This window comes from Cryptomeria japonica, chromosome 9, assembly GCF_030272615.1.
Source record: "Cryptomeria japonica chromosome 9, Sugi_1.0, whole genome shotgun sequence".
Taxonomy (NCBI): domain Eukaryota; kingdom Viridiplantae; phylum Streptophyta; class Pinopsida; order Cupressales; family Cupressaceae; genus Cryptomeria; species Cryptomeria japonica.
This window is the reverse complement of record NC_081413.1, coordinates 585,572,111-585,592,904: the sequence shown is the minus strand read 5'-3', so window position 1 is coordinate 585,592,904 and position 20,794 is coordinate 585,572,111.

Below are 20,794 nucleotides of genomic sequence, written 5' to 3'. Positions count from 1 at the left end.
GTTGAGCTATACTGGATGTTGCTGGTTGCACTTTGTTTTACTGGTATCCCTATTCATTAGTCTTTTGGAGTATTTGCTATCAAACTGGTTTTGGATAATATTGGTGTTTGTACTGATTCACACCCCCCCCTCTCAGTACCGGTTTGGTACTAGTGGTTCATCATTGAGTTAAAAACTGGTATCAGAGCACTCCAGGTCCTCTGTGTTGTAAACTTAACCGCTTGAGGAAAAGATTCTAGCCAAATGATGAAGAGGGAAGGTCCAAAGTTCAACAGGGAAAACTTTGGTATATGGAAGGACAGGATGACGATATTCATCAAAAGCATGGGTGTTCAACACTGGATTTATGTTGAAAATGTATATGTTGTTCCTACCGATACTCTCACCGATGACCAAAAGAGAGACATACAAGAAAATGGGCAAGTCATGGAAGCCCTCATCAGTAGTCTTTGTGACATTGAGTTTATTGATGTTCAGGACAAGGCAAATCCCAAAGAGGTATGGGATGCTCTTGAAAATATCTATGGTGGTAATGAGCATGTAAAACAAGCTAAGGAAGAGAGCCTGAGAGGAAAGTTTGAAGACATGTGAATGGTTGAAGGAGAGACCATTCAGCAGTATGGAATAAGAATCAAAATAGTTGTTGGAGAAATAAAGAGTGCAGGTGGCAAAATAGAAGATTCCACTGTGGTAAGTAAAGTCCTAAGATCCCTGTTGCCTATCTATGCAATAAGGGTTGCTGCTATTCAGGAGCTGAGCTCAATAGACAAGTCCAAGGCATCCTTGGACTCCATCATAGCCAAGTTGACAGCCTATGAGCTGAATAGCTTTGATGGTAGTGTACAAAAGTCAGAATCAGCTTTTAAAGCTTCTGCTATACCATCTAGAAAAGGAAAAGAGGCTAGCACTAGTGGGGAACCCAATTAGAACAGAGAAATGAAGGATGAAGAGTTTTTGATGGAATTTGAAGCTCTTCTTGCCAGGAGATTTTCAAAAGGGACTGGTAAATACAAAGGTAAGCTTCCTTTGAAATTTTTCTCTTGTAACCGGATAGGACATATTGCTATGAATTGTCCTATTAGTGACAACAAGGACAAACTGGAAAGGTTCAAGAAATTCAAAGGAGGAAATCGGAGAAATTGTTTTGTGGCAGTTGATGAAGGTGTCACAGATGAGGGATCAGAAGATGAAGAGAATGCAGACATTGTGTTCATTGTTGTAAAGGAAGATGTGGTAGACAAGAAGGCTCTTGTCTCTTGGTTTGATGATTCCAATGAGTGGATCATTGATAGTGGTTGCTCTCACCATATGACTAGTGACCGGAGCAAGTTTCTATCCTTAGAAGAGTATGATGGTGGTGTGGTTCACTTTGGCAATGATGCACCATGCATGGTCAAAGGCAAAGGATCCATCTCCTTGAATGGAAAGGGTAGTGCTGACAATGTGTATTGGGTTGATGGTCTCAGACACAACCTTCTAAGTGTTGCCCAGTTAAATGACAGTGGCCTCACTCTGCAATTCAAGAATGGAGTTTGCAGAATCAAAGGTGAAGATGGTAAATTGGTAGCCATCGGCATGCAGACTAAAGGTAACCTATTTCATCTAAATGCTAATATAAGTACATGTCTTATGGCTAAGCTTGATGATAGCTGGATATGGCATAGGAGATTATGTCATGTGAACTTTGACAACATTGTGAAGCCTAGTAAGATCAAGGCAGTTAGAGGGTTGTCGGTGCTGAGCAAACCGGATAATACCTTGTGTAGAGAATGTCAATTGGGGAAAATGTCTTCCTCAACCTTTAAAGGTAAATCTTTCACTGTTGACAACTTGTTTGATCTTGTGCATACTGATTTATGTGGTCCTATGAAAACTAGAAGTGTGCAGGGTGATAGGTACTTCATGATTCTCACTGATGACTGCTCAAGAATGATGTGGGTCACATTCTTGAAAGACAAGTCTAAAGATTTTGGGAAATTCAAAGCTTTCAAAGCATTAGTGGAGAAGGAAAGCAGTAAAAGGATCAAGTGTCTCAGAACTGATCAAGGAGGGGAATTCACTTCCAGTGAATTCAACAAGTACTGTGAAGAATTTGGCATCAAGAGATAGCTATCTGCCCCCTAGACTCCATAGCAGAATGGCCTAGCAGAGAGGAATAACCGGACTATGGTTGAAGCAGCTAGAACTATGTTGATCCAAGGAAAGGTTGCTCACACCTTTTGGAGAGAAGCGGTGAGCACTACAGTCTACACTATGAACTGGGTACTCATCAAAAAGGGTAAGGACAAAACTCCTTATGAGTATTGGACTGGTAAGACACCTATGGTTAACTACTTTAAGGTATTTGGTAGCAAATGTTACATCAAGAGGAGTGAACATCAGGGCAAATTTGAAGCTAAATGTGATGAAGGAATATTTCTAGGATATTCCACCAAGAGTAAAGCTTTCAAGTGCTACAACAATAGGACTCAGAGAATTATGGAAAGCATCAATGTAAGAGTTGATGAATCCTCTGAGAAGACTGAGGAAACCGACAGTGAGCAAGTTGTAAATGAACTGGTTGCAACCTTCTAGGAACCGGTTGTCAGTCAACCTAGTACTAGTAACAGTGTTCCTGAATCGGTGAATGTTGATACTGATGAAGATGAGGATGAAGAAGAAAAGCAAGAAGAACCAGTTAAGACCATTCCTTAGTATGTCAAGTTGAATCATGACCCTGAGTAGATCATAGGTGATAAGGATGCAAGAATCCTTACCAGAAGAAAGATTAGAGAAAACTCATGTATGATCTCTGAATTTGAGCCCAAGTCATTCAAAGAGGCTCATAAAGATGAAGACTGGATCAAGGCAATGGAAGAAGAACTTGACCAGATAGAGAAAAATGGTACATGGTCCTTGGTACCTAGACCAGAGCATAAAAATGTCATTGGCACCAAATGGGTGTTCAGAAATAAGTTGAATGAGGATGGCACATTGATTAGGAATAAAGCCAAACTGGTATGCAAAGGATATGCTCAAGAAGAAGGTGAAGACTATGGGGAAACCTTTCCTCTTGTAGCCAGATTGGAAGGAGTTCATATGCTTCTTGCATATGTAGCTTTTAAGAGATTCAAGGTATATCAAATGGATGTAAAATCTGCATTCCTAAATGGTGTACTTGAAGAGGAGGTGTATATTGAGCAACCATATGGGTTTACCCTATCTGAAGACAGTGACATGGTATGTAGGCTACACAAAGCATTATATGGTCTAAAGCAAGCACCTAGGGCATGGTATGAGTTCCTACATTCCCATCTTGTGAAGATTGGATTTGAGAGAAAAAGTGAAGATAGAAATATCTACTTGAAGTCTGAAGAAGATCAGATCTTGATCTGTGAAGTTTTCGTTGATGACATTATCTTTGGAGGAGATGACAAGATGAGTCATGAGTTTGCCGATGAAATGAAGAAAGAGTTTGAGATGTCACTCATAGGGGAGATTAAGTTCTTCATTGGACTACAGATCCAACAGATGAATGATGGAATCTTCATCACTCAGTCCAAATATGTCAAAGAGGTGTTGAAGACTTTTGGCATGAAAGATAGCAAACTGGTTGGTACACCAATGGTGACCGGTTGCAAATTGACAAAGGAGGATGATTTTGCACTAGTTGATGAGAAGGAATACTGGTCTATGATTGGTAAGTTGCATTATGTAGTGCATAGCAGACCGGATATTGCACATGTAGTTGGCATCACTGCAAGGTTCCAGAAGAGTCCAAGAGAATCTCACTTGAGTGCAGTCAAGTGGATTCTTAGGTATCTGAAGGGAACAAATGACTATGGATTGTGGTACCCATACAACAATAATTTCAATCTGAAAGTATTCATAGATGCTAATTGGGTCAGTAATGTGGATGATTGGAAGAGCACAATTGGTGGTGCATTCTTTCTCGGTGGTAGACTAGTCTCATGGATGAGTAAAAAGTAGAGTTGCATCTCTCAGTCTACAGCGGAAGTGGAGTATGTTGCAGCTTTCATGAACTGCACTCAGACAATCTGGATGAAGCATGTACTGGAAGGCTTCAAGATCCCTGTATCTAAACCGGTAAGTATATTCTGTGATAACACAAGTGCTATCAATATATCAAACAATCCGGTTTTACATTCTAGAACCAAGCATTTTGAGCTTAAGTATCATTTCTTAAGGGAAAAGGTTCAGAATAAAGAGATTGCACTAGAGCATGTGTCCTGTAAGGAGCAGTTAGCAGACATATTCACCAAGCCTCTCCCAAAGACAACATTTATCCATTTGAGAGGTGAATTAGGGGTATTGCCCCTTTAGGAGGTGAACTAAAAGTGATTGTTCCACATCAGTCAGGTACTGAAAAGACAAATCTTTTGTTGTTGGTGTGTTTATGGATGCTACTCCTCAGGGGGAGCAGCATGATGAAATAGTGATGATTGTACCTCCACTTTGGCATTGTTGTCAAAGGGGGAGAAGGAGTGAGAGTGAAGCGAAAAGATATCTGTAGCAAATGCGGAGAAGATGTGAAGTAGAGAAGATATCTTTTGTATATTGACATCAATGCCAAAGGGGGAGATTGTTGGCATTATGTGAACCAGCATGAGCCTTATGTAAACTAGCATGAAGACATAATGATATTGTATGTTGTCATTGATGTCAATATAAGACATGGTGAGAACCAACACATGTGATAGGTGAAGAGAGAGGAACCGACATATGTATGAACCGGTTTATATGCCAAAGTGAAGTGGCACATTTGTTCAAGGTGAACCGACATGTAGTTATGTGAACTGGCACATGGAAGCATTGTATGGTTACCGGTTGGTAGGTAGCTTCCACTTCAGGGTTTCCAGTTGGAGCAACTCAAGTGACTCAATCGGTAATCTTCATGTGATGAGTTAGCAGTATGATGGAGGATAGATCATGTTGCCACGTATGCTCTATGCGCGTGAAGGATCTTGCATGAAGAAGACTATTCCTATCCACCTTGGGAAAGTGCGAAGTCTGTCAAACAATGATAATGCATGATGGGTTATCAGCTACCATGAAAATAGTGGATAATAGATGATGGAGAATGTCTTGAGATCAATTCAAGATTGTTGCATTTAATGCAGTATGATTCAACAGTCAGGATCGAACCGTTTGAATTGCTTAACCTAACAGGTTTAGGATTTAGGGTTTTTTCTACCGACTTGTATGTTTCCTATAAGGTCGATGTTGGGTTTCTATCTGAGGTTGTTGGCAAAAGTTGTGAGTGTGTATCCAAGGAAAGTGATACGTGATTCTTGCCAGACCATAGGAGAGAAGAGATACCTGCAAAGTGAATGTGCAGAAGGAAAAGAGGAGCCTAAACGGATCTGCATTAGCATTAAGTGTTGTTAACAGATCATGGTAATACCTGTTGATCTCTAACCACTTCAACAGTTGTAAAATCCCCTAACAGGGTAGCCTTAACTGGATTGATTCAAAATCCCTTAAATCGGGTGGTCTTAACCGGCTTGTTTCAAATCCCTTAACCGGGTAACTCAAGGCTAATGAGTTCTGAGAAGCTTGAGAAGATTAGGAGATCCTTTTAGCTATTGAGTTCTTGAAATCCTCTAACAAGGTGACCCTACCAGGTTTAACTCTTAACCGGGTATCCCTTAACTGGGTGATCCCTAACAGGATCAGTTCCTACTAGAACCTATTGTGATGTCCTTAACCAGACAAGGCTCCTAACAGAGCAAACTTCTAAAGAGTTCAAAAAGCAGCTTGTGGGTATTCATCCCCACCGTGGTTTTTCCCAGTTGGATTTCCACGTGAAAAATATGTGTGTCATGTGAAATGCTTTTGTTTTGTGATGCTTTGTCTTACCTGTTAAGCATATGAAGGTTCTATGTTTTATGCCTGTCTATAAAACACATTGAACTCACTATTGTGAAGATCTGATGGTTAAGTTTACTTATTTATGCATGAGAATATAATGATACTGTGGTATTGAGCCAAGAGGAAAGCTTATTCAATGACTGGTTCATGACTGGTTAAGCTATACTAGATGTTGTTGGTTGCACTTTGTTTTACCGGTATCCCTGTTTGTTAGTCTTTTGGAGTATTTGTTGTCAAACTAGTTTTGGATGATATTGGTGTTTGAACTAATTCACCCCCCCCTCTCAGTACCGGTTTGGCACTAGTGGTTCATCATTGAGTTATCAAAACCAGGCCTGATATTATGAATGCAGTATGTATTGTTTCTAGATTTTAGAGTAATCCTAGGGAAAATCATGAATCAGCAGTGAAAAGGATTTTTTGGTACTTACAAGGCACACCAAATCTTGGATTATGGTATCCTAAAGATAAAAATTTTGATCTATGTGCATACACAAATGCAAATTGGGCAGGAGATATAGATGATAGAAAGAGCACCACTGGAGGAGCATTCTTTCTTGGAAAGAGATTAGTTTCTTGGTTGAGTAAGAAACAGAGTTGTACATCTTTATCAACAGCAGAATCAGAATATGTTGCAATAGCAACTAACTATACATAGGTATTATGGCTTAAGCAAATGTTGAAAGACATAAAAGTAAAATGCAAGGAATCTATTACTATATACTGTGATAACACTGCAGCAATTGATATATCTAAGAATCTGGTATTACACTTTAAAACAAAACATGTTTCTATTAAATTGAATTTTCTAAGGGAAAAAGTCAAAGAAAAGGAGATAAAACTGGTTTATGTGAATACTAAAGAACAGCTTGCAGATATTTTCACAAAACCTTTGCCTAAGGAGACTTTTGAGTATCCTAGAGATCAGCTTGGAGTCATACCTCCACCGGTAGAGACCTAGATAGTTGATGATTGTCATCAACTTACAGAATTAAAAGACAAATCTTTTATTCTGGTATTTGATGAGGAAGCTACTTCTCAGGGGGAGTAGTTGGTATATTGAATTGATTGGTATTTTGTATGAACTTGACCTTTTGTGACTTTGGCATTTGATGTCAAAGGGGGAGAGATATCTATGGAAAAGCACATTATTTTTTTTGGGGAGAGATTTTAGGGGAGAGATTTTGAAAAACACATTTGAGAGATTGGTATTGTTACTCCCAGGGGGAGAAATAGAGATTGTTGGTTTTTGTATTTGGCATTTCTGTTTTGGCACTTTGATGGTTTTTCCATCTTGTGTTGCCATCAATGCCAAAGGGGGAGACTGTTGGTATTTTGGTATGGTTTTTTCATTGATGTCAACACCTACTAATACACCTACTTTGGAGATCCAGCAACATTCACCGGCAAGCAAGTAAACTGTGCAACAGTTACTAGTATATGGTTCACCGACAGGATATATTTTTCACCGATACCTAGAATGATATGGAAGACACTTGGTAATGTCGAAGACATCATGTGGATACTTTTTTTTGAAGAAATAAACATTGGTATATTCATATTTGCATATTTGCTTTTACCGGCAAATAGGTCCAGGTTATCTAGGGTTACACCGACAGGTTTATCTTTTCCAGATCAGCATGGCATGCTATGGAGATGATTTATTATTGTTGTAAATGCATTAAACTGACATGGTCAATCGGTTATTGCATCGGATATTATATTATTTGTAAAATGTTTTTATTGTAATATCTTGTAGAGCTGACCTACTAAAATTGGTCTTAGGGTATGGTATAAATGTAAGATCTTATTTGTAAGATCAAGTGTGGAATGCAAAAAGAATTAAGTGAAGGTATATGCAAGATCAAGCAGGGATATACACAAAGACATCATTTGAAGGTGAAGTTAGGTTTTTGTAGAAGCATATCAGCATTACACTGGTACTGAATCTAGCATATGAAGATGCTATTTTGAGCAGTACATTCTTATTGGATTTAACCATCCAACTGTAGTCAGTGTGACTCCCATTTTGTGATTGAGCAGTGAGCTCTAGGCTGTTGGCCTTTCTGCATGTGTAGAGCCCATTTATGTACACATACTATTTGCAGTAGTATCATCTGATTGTGGGTAAGGTTTCCCATCATGGTTTTTCCCCTTACAGGGTTTCCACGTATAAATATTGGTGTCATGTGTTGTGGATGACTTTATGTTTATGTTTCATGCATTAATCCTTACCGGTATAGCAATTTACTATTAACACTATCTACCGGCATACTTAAATGGTTTACCGGTATTAAGCATTAAGTTGGTTAATAAGTTTTGGGTTCAAATTTATTTGACAACTGATTCACTCCCCCCCCTCTCAGTTGTCTCCAGGACTTAACACCCTTAAGATCTTTCACATAAAGCGCCAAAGATAAGGCAATTTTTCACATGCTTCTCTCCCCCTTTGACAGTAATGCTAAATATATAAACTGATCAAGCTTCTCTCCCCAAAGTAGATAAACTCTCCCTCTTAAAATAAACTCAGAGCTCTAAATATTGACTACTCCGGCTGAGTAGCAACACCAACTCATCAACCCGGATAAGAAGACAAGACTCTAAAGTCCATCAGATTGATGCATCTCAATGCATCTAGTTCTCATCAGGACAGGTAGAAATCCCTAACTTGTCTCTCAAGTACACAAATGTATTTGCAAGCAAAGGCCTAGTGAAAATATCTATAATTTGATCCTTTGTAGATACATACTCTAGTTTAACTTCTTCATCACTAACTTTCTCCCTCAAGAAATGATACTTAATTGATATATGCTTTGTTTTAGAATGCAGTACCAGATTGTTGGAAATATTAATAGCACATGAATTGTCACAATAAATAATAGTAGCTCATCACACACAAATCTAATGTCTTTCAACATCTGCTTCATCCAAACTCCCTAAGTACAATTGCTAGCAGCAACAATGTATTCAGCTTCAACAGTAGATAGATATATAGCATCTTGTTTCTTAATTTCCCATGAAACCAACTTCTTCCCTAAAAAGAAAGCTCCACCAATAGTTCTCTTTTGGTCATCTACATTACCTACCCAATCAACATCAGTATAGGCACATAGCATGAAATCATCATTCTTCGGATACCACAATCCATAATCAACAATTCCCTTCAAATTTCTAAAAATCCTCTTCACAACGGTAAAATGAGTCTCTTTAGGATCAGCTTGAAATCTGGCATAAAGACAAACAACATGCATAATATTTGGTCTAGTCTAAGTTAAGTACAACAGTCAACCAACCATAGATATGTACAAGGTCTGATTAACTTTTTGAGATTCATCATTCTTAGACAACTTGCATCCTGTCACCATAGGAGTTCCAACAGGTTTAGAATCAACTAACCCAAATTTCTTCAACGGTTCCTTCACATAATTAGATTGAGAAATGAAAATACCTTTACTGATCTGAGTAATCTATAATCCTAAGAATAATTTTGTCTCATCTACCATAGACATCTCAAATTAATTTTGCATATCATCAGCAAAATTCATACTCAAATCATCATCACCTCCAAAAATAATATCATCCACAAACACTTCAACAATCAAAATGTTATCATTCTCAACCTTAAAATATAAGTTACTGTCAACAATACCTCTACAAAATCCCAACTTCATCAAATACTTATCTAGTCTAACATACCAAGCTCTAGGGGATTTCTTCAGTCCATACAATGCTTTCTTCAATTTGCACACCATGTCTCCTTCATATAATAATGAAAATCCTTCTGGTTTCTCAATGAAGACTTCCTCCTCAAGATCACCATTCAAAAAGGCTAACTTGACATCCATCTGATATACCTTGAAATTCTTGTAAGCAACATATGCAAGCAACAATCTAACAGCTTCAATTCTAGCTAAATGAGAAAAAGTTTCTTCATAATCAATACCTTCCATCTAAGAGCATCCCTTACATACCAATCTTGCTTTGTTTCTCACCACTTCACTAACTTCATTCAGTTTATTCTAGAACACCCATTTAGTACCAGTCACATTCTTGTCTTTAGGTCTCAAAAAAAGCTCCCAAGTGTTGTTCTTCTTAATCTGATTCAACTCTTCCTCCATATATTTTATCCAATTGTCATCATTACATGCTTCAACAACATCTTTAGGCTCAATCTTTGAAATTAGGCATATCTCTTTCGAAACAAGTCTTCTTCTAGTCATCACACTCTTTTTCTTATCACCAATAATCTGATTCTTAGAATGATTCAATTTCACATACCTCGGAGTGTTTGGATTATTCTTATTCTCAAGCTCTTAAACTTCTTCACTGACAACAACAATATCCAGATTAACTGTCTCTACCCGATCATTCTGCTTCAAGATCTCAGTCTATGCAGGCTTAAAAAAATATCCTAATCTTTAATCTCATATCCACATGCTCTGATCTGCTTCCCATGACATTCATCAACCTTCATATTTGCACTTTCCACTATCTTCTTGAACCTCTTATTTTAACATTGGTAGGCCTTTCTCTTAGTAGAATTGTTGGCAATTGACACTCAATTGGTTGGTTTCACTATGTTGTCATTGATGGAAACATGGTATTTTGGTTCAGTTGTGTACTGGTAGACACTTCACTAGCACTGACAGCGGTAGGATGGAAGGATTTATTTGATTATTAACAATATAGGCCTACATGGTTTAGAATAAGGTTATCGATATTGGAGGCCAACATCTTTTGGATCCGGCATCAGAAATTCATTTTGATATTCATATATTTATATTATCTGGCTGACATGTAATTTGTTATTGTAAATACCTTTGTAAGCTAACATAAGGCATGATAAATTGTATAGGGTATATAGGTCAGTTGGATTAGATCATTTTGAAAATAGAAGATATGGTGATGGTTATGTATTAGGAAGGAGATGTGAAATATATCTAAGAGATCATGTATGTGAGGATATTTATGTAAGGGTTATTCGGGTAGAGGGTTTAGGGTCTCAGACCGGAACAGACAAAGCTTAACCGGAAGTGTATTTTGGCATAGAAGATGTTATCTTAGTAGTTCACTCATTTCTCTAGATTGAAGTCTGGATTTATATGTAGTCAGTGAGGCTCCTTTTGTGATTGAGCAGTGTGCTCTAGGTTGTAAGCCTTCCTGCAAGTGCAAGCCCCTATATTTTATAATATCTCTTCACATGACCAGTGAATTGATCTTGTGGGTCATAAATCCCACTGTGGTTTTTCCTCTTTGAGGTTTTCCATGTATAATTTTTTGTGTTATGGTGTTCATATATGTGATTGGCTTATTGGTTTCTTTACTTCTTTCAATTTTGTATGTACCGGTATACCGATTGGTGTATGCATGTTTTAATAAGGATTAAATTAATCAAACTGATAGAACACTGTTTCATGCCCCCCCCCCTTAGTGTTCTTGGATTCCAATAATTGGTATCATAACCTTGTGCCTTGGAGGAAGTTTAACAACTTGAGGAGGATCTTGAATCTGGAAGCCATGGATATGGGTTTGGAAAAGCAACTTGAGATGGCCCTTGAAGATTATGATGCTGAAAGGTTGAATAACTTAAAGCTACAAGATGAATTGAATTCTGCTAAGCAATTCATTCTTGTCCTACAGGAGAGCTTGTCATTTGTTCAAGCTATAAGGAAGGAACTTTTGCAAAATCAGGATGATGAAGAGAAAGATGCACTTAAGGAATAGTGTCAAAAATTGAGTCAGGAGAACATGGTTATGAGAAATGAAATGCAAGCTATAACTATGAGAATGTCTAAATAGATTGAAGACCGAAAGAAAAAGGAAGAAAATCTTATTGTATCCCTGAAGAACAAATTTGAAGAATGTGGTAGGTTGGTTCATGAGAATGATTTGTTGAGAACTGATTTAGTACAATCCAAGAGCAATGAACAAGAGCTTGAGAGATAGATTATAATTCTAAGAGATGATCTGACTATTGCAAGTGAGTATAAAGAAACATTCAAGATTAGTTCAGCATAGCTAGATGAATTATTGAAAAGACAAGATTCCAGTGGACTTGGATTTGAGCAAGGGGAGAGTTCTGGTACTGCTAATGAAGATGAAAACCATAAGGCACTGGTAAGGTAGTTTAATGCTTATAATTTAATGGTAGATGTTTTATTTGCAATAAGTCTGGTCACATGGCTAGACAATGTAGAAACAGAGCAAATCAGAACCCCGATTCTGCTCCTGGTCAATTTTCTAAATGTAATAAGTATGGTCATAAGAAAAAAGATTACAGCATGAATGTTAAATGCTATGCATGTGGAAAATTTGGACATATGGCTAATTAGTGCAGGTCAAGCAATTATACCGGTTTTAGCAAAGCAATTCAAAGGAACAATATTACATGTTATGCATGTAATGACGTTGGAAATATTGCTAAATTCTATAGAAGAAGAATCCACCAGTTGGTAATGGAGGATGGAATGAGAAAGGGAAAGAAAAGGTTAGTGAAATCTAGTAAGATCATACCTGAAGATTGGTTAGGAAGACTAAAGAACAATCAATAGATGGGAATGCACCAGTTACTTATCCAACAGAGGAGGTTTCTCTTGCACTAGCAAGTAAGTCAACCGATAACTGAGGTAGATGCCTTAGGGGTAGGCGAAATTCATGACTATGTTGCATATGCCCCAAGAAGAGGTTCTGGAAGATGTTCTAGACATTGGAGATGCCTATTCGGCATGGATATGTTTTGTTCAAGATCCGATATCTTTCACCAGAAGTCATTGATGTCAATGAAAGATTAGGGGCTTTTGAAATATCCCAAACCAATTTTTTTCAATTTTTCAATTACAAAGAGTAATGCAACACACATCCATTAGGGTTATCACTTAAACCAAAATGATGCGGAAAACAACTCTAACCAAGAATGTACATCAAGATCCCGGGTTGGGCAAGGCATGAGCATATGGTCAGAGGGTCTTAAAGCATTTTGAAAGTAACTCTAACCAATAATGTGCCCAAGATGGACTAACATATGGTCAGAGGATCTTGGTGCATGCTGAAAGCAACTCTAACCAAGAATGTGCCCAAGATGGACTAACATATGGTCAGAGGATCTTTACAATTACAACTACTGAAAGGAAAACTTGACACCAAGCATGTGATTTCAAACCCAGGGTGGGAATATAGCTACCATATGGCGGAGATGCTAAGAAATTAGAAATGGAATTAAATAACAAGCGTGACATGAAAATGAGAAGAAATGCTGCCAGTACTACTGTTCAACTTACAATATGATAGTAAATGCTTGCCAAGATCATAGGATTAAGACTATGCAATGCTGTAACAATATAGAAGGCTCTCCCGAGCTTAACAAAAATGATAAGTCCAAGAAATTCTACTCAAGGATCAATCTTAATATTCTGATTTATGACAGACCTGCATGTGAATTGCTTAATCAGCAACACATGGAATCACTAAAATGCTCATTACTCTCTCAATACTAGTCCGAATGACCCAAAACCAAAAGCAATGGCTTCCTATGAGGGAGGCGACCCAACCAATACCAAGAAATCAGACATTAATCGAAAAAATTATTTATCATGAACCCCAAGGTGATTCCCAGCAGTGACGTTAGGCAAGAATGGCGATTCTTCTCTATAAAATAAAACACTTCATATTAGAATCTGCAAATTTGCACAAAGGAGCACCCAGCCAAAACAAGAGGAAATATGCAATACCCAGAATGAATATGTTTTTATTTTGAAATATATGAGTGAAACTACAAATCTGCCCTGCTAACCGCAACTCCCGAAAATGAAATGAAATGCAAATAACTGAACTTCAAGCACAACTCAAGCTACAATGCAATCCCCACTACAAACTCTCACAACTACACTAAATCACCACTAGTTGCTATATTTCAAGCAAGAAGCAATGCCAAGACTAGGAGGCATTCATTCCTCGAAGCAACCCCAATACCATTCCGACAGAGTAATATTACAATAGACATAAGATGCCAAATGAAGGGAAGAGGCCTCCATTTATAAGCTTAACAAGGGATCTCTAGAGGCTTCTAGAAAGTGTGCCCTAATTTCACATTTGAATTTTCCTCCAAGAGATGGTGCCACTTTTAAAAGCTTAATTAACCTTTATTTTAATTCACTTCTCTTCATAAAGTTGGCACCCCTTTTCATAAGAAAGATTTTAGACCTTAGGAAATATTAAATCCCTTCCATGATGCGTCCACCCTTGAAGACCACCTTTTAAAACAACTTGAAGTGATGAAGCTAGGCCAAGGGGTCAACTTTAAAATATAACATCAAAACATAACATTATTTAAATGTGTAGACGTCTAAAAATGGTCAATGCTTGCGGAGTCATACTTTAACATTTGCACATTGCCTTATTTTAGGGTTTTTGCGTTGCATTAACATTTCTTCTATGTTGCGCACTTGGTCTTTATCATTTGCGAGCATTGAGTCCTTCTGCATTCTTCATTTGTCTCTCTTTCAAATTTGGTCTTGTCGATAATAACCTTCAGTCATGATTTTGGTCAATCTTATCCTGTCGTATCGTGCGTGTTCATTTGTCATCATTCTGGACATCGTCAATCCTAATCGATGATAGAATTAGGGTTTTTTCCTCTTGTCAATCTTGTCATCTTACGATCGATTCGCCATCGATCCTTGTCATCGATTGTTGTCATTTTCAATTTTGCGATAGATTTCTCGTCGATCGTTGCCATTTTCAATCTTGTCATTTTGCGATCGATTTGTCATCAATCGTTGTTCTCTTTTCAATCTTGTCATTTTGGCGATCGATTTGTCATCGATCGTCGTCTTTCTCAATCATGTCAATTTGGATCAATTAGTCATTGTTCCTTGTCAATTGGCACATTTATCAATCAAATCATTTATCAAGTCAAAATCATGATCAAATCGAATCGGCATCAATTATCTTTTGTCAAGACCTAATTGTCATCCTTGCATTTCTAATTCATCTTCTAGGGTTTCATGATTTATTCATTTAATCTTGTTTGTCATTTCTCCCTCTAGGTTAAATAAATTATTTATTTATCCTAAGTCTTCTTGTCACAATTAAATATTTATTTAATTGGCTAACTAATTCCTCCCTCTTTTTGTAAATTAATTAATGAATGAAAAATTATTAATTAATTTACCTAATTTTCCAATTTACTAATTTCTTCTAATTCCTAATTTTCTAATTTTCATCAATTTCTAATTTCCAAATTTCCAATTCATCTAATTTTCTATTTTCTCCTATTTTTCTAATATTTCCCCTAATTTCATGGGATTGACATAGCAATTTTGTCATAATTTGTCATAATTTGTCAATCAATCAATTTTGCATAGGAACCTTGTCATAATTTGTCATAATTATCAATCAATCAATTTCGCATAGAAAGTGTCAATTTGTCATATTTGTCATTCTTGATTTGAAATTTCCTTTCAAATCGCTTCATGCTAATCTTGTCTTTTCTCCAATTTATCTATAAATTGGATGAATTTCTTCAATCATGGTCTCTGATCCCTGAATCAATCATGCTTCTAGTATTCTTGTGCTACCATCTTGTCAATCTTGCTTTCACATTATGCATATGCAGGTGAGATCCACAAAACAAAGCAATTTGAAGGAGAAAGAAGGATAATGGAGAATCATGGAGAATCATGGAGGAAACTCAAAAGGCATGGGTTAAGTTCTTTGAAGAGAGCAAAGGTTTCTTTACTTCACTGGAATAAAAAATAGATACTGTAGACACCCCAATTGAAGGGAAAGGAAAGGGTATTATGGGTGCTTCACCCTCAATTTTGAAGAACATTAAGATAATGGAAATTAAGATCCTGGTAGATACACATGTACAGAAAAATATTGAGACACTGACAAATACAGAGAGTGAAAAGGATGATATTGTACAGGATAATAATGTTGAGGATAATAGTCCTCCGAATACAAATGTACAGGTTGACGTTACAGTTCCTACTATGGAGCCGATAGTTACAGTGATTGCACCAAGTGGTGAAGCCACCGGTGCAAGTGAGGAAGCTATTAAGGATAAATCATCAGAGGAGAAGAAAACGGAATCCGACAGGGAACCAATAGTAGGTCCATCATTGTTGTCAATTGACACCTCGAAGGATGCAAAGAAAAACATAACCGAGATGAGTCCTACTGAACTCATGATAATGGCTACACAAAAATTGATGAAGGAGGGATCTACAGATAAAGAGATTATTGATTCTATCACTGTCTTGCATAGACTAGTCCTGGAGTGTAAGATTTATAGAGAAGTGAGCCCATCCAGCAAGATTAAGACAATTATTGAGCACAATTAAAAGGATTTTCAATCCTTGCAATAGATTTCAATCTGACAAGCATTGGAGAGGCTCACACAGGCAAAAAGAGCTACATTTGTTCAAGTAATTGAGTTGGAGAAGAAGAAGATTGATGAAAAATTGAAATTGATAGATAATTCTTTAAAGTAATGTACAAATATTTACAGGTTATGTTGTAATACAAATGTTCTTACAGCTAATGTGGATAAGAAGATTAAGGAATTTCAGGAGAAAATTGCAGGTATAGCTAATTCTTTTGATGGATTGAATTCATTGACTACATCCATTGATGGTCAAATTTTGGTCTTGGAAGCCCAAATTTCTATTCTTGAGAAGGAAAAAAACAAAATCATAAGAAGAGCTAGAAGACTTAGAGGCTTGGTGAGTCCCCAATTGGATTCACTCAGTGAATATAAGGAGTTTATGGATATGGTTGGGAATCCCACACCGATAGAGTTAAGTGAGAAAGAATCATTTGAACATATGTTAAATGGACTTGTATCTATTTTTGGCACTTTCAAATATAGTTGGGATACTTATCTTGAGCTATTGGAGAAGGCATATCTAGAAATTTTCAAATTTGTTAAGCTCCGGTAAGATATTTTTGGGATATTCATTGTATAGTATCTTTCATTCCTTGTGATATAGATGTGATAAAAGGGAGTTGTATACATTAGGGGGAGATATGGAGACATGGAAATATGGAGTATAATCATAGATGAATATTCAGCTCAAGTTGAGCAGGCAGGATGGAACTGACAGATGAAACCATGATCATTTTTCACATGAGTGTTGCCATCAATGTCAAAGGGGGAGATTATTGGCAATTGACACTCAATTACATTTTCATTGATGGCAACATGGTATTTTGGTTTAGTAGTGTACTGGTAGACACTTCACCAATAGACACTTCACCGACATCGGCACCAACATGATTTCTTTGATTACCGGCAATATAGGCTGACATGGTTTAGAATAAGGTTATTAGTATTACAGGTCGACATCTCTTAGATCTAACATCAGAAATTGATTTTGATGTTCATATATTTATGTTATCTAGTCGACATGTAATTTGTTATTATAAATATCTTTGTAAGCCAACATAAGGCATGATAAATCGTATAGGGTATATAGGTCAGTTGGATTAGATCATTTTGAAAATAGAAGATATGGTGATGGTTATGTAAATGCAATATCATGTGAATATGTATTAGGAAGGAGATGCAAAATATATCTGAGAGATCAGGTTTGTGAGGATATTTATGTAAGGGTTATTCTGGTAGAGGGTTTAGGGTTTCAGACCAGAACAAATAGAGCTTAACCAAAACTGTATTCTAGCATAGAAGATGCTATCTTAGCAATTCACTCATTTCTTTGGATTGAAGTCTCGATTTATATGTATTCAGTGAGGCTCCTTTTGTGATTGAGAAGTGTGCTCTAGACTGTAAGCCTTCCTGCAAGTACATGCCCCTATATTTTATAATATCTCTTCATATGGCCAGTGAACTAATATTATGGGTCACAAATCCCACCATGGTTTTTCCTCTTTGAGATTTTCCATGTATAATTTTGTGTGTTATGGTGTTCATTTATGTGATTGTCTTATTGGTTGCTTTATTTCTTTGAATTATGTTTGTACTGGTATACCGGTTGGTGTATGCATGTTTTAATAGGGCTAAAATTAATCAAACTAGTAGAACACTGATTCACCCCCCCTCTCAGTGTTCTAGGATTCCAACAATAATATCCCAAGAAGATTCCTTCATCACATATTGCATCAAACTTTCCTATATCCTCATCTCTTTTGATATAACATTTGCTTCCAAAAACTTTGAAATATCTAACTGTAAGAACATGACCAAACCGTAGCTCAAAAGGAGTCTTACCAGAATCACCTTTTATATGCACATAGTTGAATGTGTAAATAACAATGCTAACAACTTCTTTCCAAAAGTTTTGTGCAACATTTCCTTCAATCAACATAGTTCTAGCAGCATCTAAGATCGTTTTGTTCTTCCTTTCAACAACTTCATCCTACTGAGGGGTTCTAGGAGCATATAACGGTCTTCTAATTCCATTCCTCTCACAAAATGTATCAAATTCACCAGATGTGAATTCTCCTCCTCTGTCAGATCTCTAGCAATTCAACTTCAATCCTATCTCAGTCTCCACCTTTGCTTTGAATATCTTGAATTTCTCCAATGCTTCTAGTTTCTCCCTTAGAAAAGTCACCCACATCATTCTAGAGTAGTCATTAATCAACAACATGAAATACCTGTCACCCTGCATGCTTCTCACTCTTGTAGGAACACACAAGTCAATATGCACAAGATCTAATATACCATTAGATGCATACAAATTACTTCTAAATGATGTTCTTATTTGCTTTCCCAACTAACATTCTTTACATACTAGATTAGAAGGCTTCACAATTTTAGGCAAATCCTTAATAGCTTGAGTAGAACTTATCCTTATCATGCAGTCAAAATTAACATGACACATCCTTCTATACCACAACCAACTTTCATCTATATGAGCAATCAAACAACTTTTCTCACTGGCATTCAAGTGAAAGATATTATCTTTAGTCTTAGTCCTTGTTGCAATCTCTATTCCAGAGGCATTCAGAATCTTGCATTTACTATTATTGAATTGCAAATCATATCCCTTGTCAACCATCTATCCAACACTAAAAATATTATGCTTTAAACCTTCAACATACAAGAAATCATCAGTATTATTCTTACCTTCAAAAGATATAGAACCTCTACCATGAAACACACAAGCTTTATCATCCCCAAATCTTGCTATACCACCATCATACCTTTTCATATTCATAAATTTACTTTTATCACCTATCATATGATGTGAACAATTTTTGTCAATTACCCATTCATCTTTCTCTTCAATCTTAGTAGCCAAAGCTTTCTCCTCAATAATGCAGCTTGTAGGATTCATTGGTACCAGATCATCCTCCTTGATAGAAATAAATACAAATTCATCTCTTGAATTTCCATTGTCTGATTCCTCATCTGTCACACCTTCATCAGTAGAATAATAGAATCTCTTCTGATTTATGTACTTCTAGTAGGGCTTATAAGGCAAGTCATACTTATCATGCTTCTCATATCTAGCATGCTTATCAAATATATCATGCATTTAAAATTTATCATGCTTATCATATCTAGACATTATTTTAGGACACCTAGAAGCAAAATGTCCTATCTTATTACAAGAGAAACATTTCAAAGGTAACTTTCCATCATACTTATCGGCTCCCTTAAGCAATCTCTAAGCAATAAATGCTTCAAGCTCATTCAACTCTCTTTCTTTCTCTTCCATCTCTCTCATCTCTCTTTCATATCTTGAAACCCTAGATGAACTCTCTCAGATCATACAACTACTTCTCGGATACAGAGTCTTTAAATGCAATCTCAAATTTATCATGTCATTCTCCAAATTTTCTCAGCTCAAATGTAGCTAGCTTACCAACCAACATGTCTCTTGTCACTATAGTCACACTCTAAATCTCATCAATAGAAGCAACTTTAGCTTTGTAAGAATATGACAAGGATCTCAATACCTTAGCAACAATCTCATCTTCCTCAAGAGTTCCACCAGCACATCTGATATTCATAATAAGTTCATTCACTTTAGCCATAAAGGATATTATATTCTCATCTTCTCCCATCTTCAATATCTCATACTTTCCCTTCAAACTCTGCAACTTGGCAACTTTAAATTGTGCATCTCCTTCATACAAGACTTCTAAATTTTTCCATATCTCATGTACAATCTTCAAACCCATTACATTAGTCATTTTTGAATCGGTCAAGGAACTCAACAACACTTCCTTAGCCCTTATGTTATGTTTAGCTTCCTTAATTTCATCAACAGTAACCGGTCCATTCAAAGGAATATTGTAGATATTCTTTGTAATCTTCCAATAATCTTCTCCAAGACTCTTCAAATGAACTTCCATCCAGTCCTTCCCAACAATATAATTGCTTCCATCTAATCTAGGAATCTTCTTCTTGAACACATAGGTTCCCATCCCCGATCACCTCAAGCGGTTGAGATTCTTCTAGAGGATCTAGCTATAATACCACTTGTTGGCAACAACAAGAAAAACTAAAAGGGGGGGTTGAATCAATTTTCATCAGACTAAATAAATTAAACACAATCTCAGATCTGATCAACTACAATAAAAATAAAGATAACAACAATGATAGCAACACACATAACACCAAGTTTTTGACGTGGAAAACCCAATTAAAGGAAAAACCATGCTAGGAACCTACCCACAATAAAATGATACTCTATAGTAGTATGTAAAAATATTACAATAGGGAATGCACATTCATTCAGGCACATTGGCTAGAGCTCACTACTCAAATTACAATGACCCAGAAGGCTCCAACCCTCAAGGAAGGTTCACTACCTTACAAAGAAATTCGGACTACAATCTAACAAAAATGAACTACAAAAATAGCATCTATGTTTTCCCTTCACCAATCTTTGCTCAATACACGACACTGAAAGATGAATTCACTTGATTGCACATACACCACTCTCTGATA